We start from the raw sequence: 1,747 nt of genomic DNA on the forward strand, positions 1-1,747 counted from the left end.
TGCCTTTGTTCCCTTGACTCGGCCCCTACTTCCTGGCATCACCTCACCCTCAGGTCTTCATGGGCAAGTGCACCCGGCATTTCATATTTCACCCTCCCAGGAGACAGTCTGACCCACCCACTCACCTATCATATCAGGTCATAGATTACTGATCAGCCTATGGATTCGCTTCCTAGCCTGGTCCCATCAGCTACAGCAGGATGGGGAACAAAAGATCACATGGGGTTACTATCCAGACAAAAACCATTAAGCCTTTCAATTCCAGGAGTTCTGACAACCAGAAGGTCTCACCAGTGGACAGTTGCTTGTGTTTCTCCTAGTCTGGTCATGTCGGTGGGGGAGCATGCCATGGGCTTGTCCATGTGGAACTCAGGCCCTGACTTATATGGGAACAAGCTGGGGCCCCATGCTCGGGCTACAATTTGGCAACTCTGTCCTCTCAAGGTCAAGAGTCACTATTCCCCAGAGCACATATATGTGCCAGGGTGACAGATTCTACCAGATTTGGCCTCAATCGTCCATGAGGGAAATAACGCGTCTGGATAAAGATGGTACGTGCTTTGTATCTTAGGCTCTGCTCCCCTGGCTCAGGGACAAGCAGCAGAGTGCAAGTGGTTGTTATATAGGAAGCACCAGTAACAAAGTGGGGAAGTAAGAATAGAAAGGGAAGGAAGTTAAGAAAGTTATTGAACTTATCTCTGAGAGGCTAATTCCCACTCTGAGTGGCAACACAGAACATCCTTCAGAGTTATCCCACCCACCCTTGGCCCAGGGATGCTCCTGGGACTGGTAGCTCCCCAGCACTTCCCGTCTGCCCCATGGCCAGGTGGAGAGAAAAGACTCAGGAGAAGATCAAGGTCCTTGCCTTTGGGTGCCCCTGGCATAGAGTGAGACAGTGAACAGCCGGAGACTTCGGGTGCAGCACCAAGAGCCCCACCACCGGGGCCGAAGCAGGAACCTGAGTTTTTCAGCACAAAGGATAAAACAGGATCAGCTGCATGATACACATTTATCAGAAGACAAAACGAACTTATAGCTTAAGAGAAATGATGATTTTTTCCAGGGCAGAGGCCTGAAGGAAGATTTTCCCATGAGTCCTCAAAGAGAGAATGTCCTATATCAACTTTAGCAAATTGAAGAATCTGTCCAATCCTATGCCTAAATAAAATGCTAAACCCACTTCTGTGCAGAGATAAACCAAAAAATAAATAAATAAATAAAAATAATAACTGTAGGTAAAATGACATTTTCCTTAAAAACACCCTGTGACCGCCTAGAGCAGTGAGGCCCTCTCCACTCGCCATCACTGCAGTCTGAAAACATTCGCCCAAAAGCCTTCTGTGGCCTATCACACAGGATAACTTTGGAAAACATCTATAGACTGTCTAATTTCCTCATCAGAATATACCCACAGTCTTGTTCTTCGCTTGTTTCACCAAACATTAAAACATAAAGATTTCCTTAATTTTTAAAAAATTGTTCAAAAAATCTTTATTGGTGGGCCACACCTGTGGCTCAGTGAATAGGGCAACAGGCCCATATACAGAGAGTGGTAGGTTCAAACCCAGCACCGCCAAACAGCAACAAAAAAATAGCCAGGCATTGTGGCAGGCGCCTGTAGTCCCAGCTACTTGGGAGGCTGAGGCAAGAGAATCTCCAAAGCCCAAGAGCTGGAGGTTGCTGTGAGCTGTGATGCCACAGCACTCTACTGAGGATGACAAAGTGAGACTCTGTCTCAAAAAAAAAA

This window comes from Otolemur garnettii, unplaced genomic scaffold (genome assembly GCF_000181295.1).
Source record: "Otolemur garnettii isolate 467f Iridium unplaced genomic scaffold, OtoGar3 scaffold00002, whole genome shotgun sequence".
NCBI classification, from domain to species: Eukaryota; Metazoa; Chordata; class Mammalia; order Primates; family Galagidae; genus Otolemur; species Otolemur garnettii.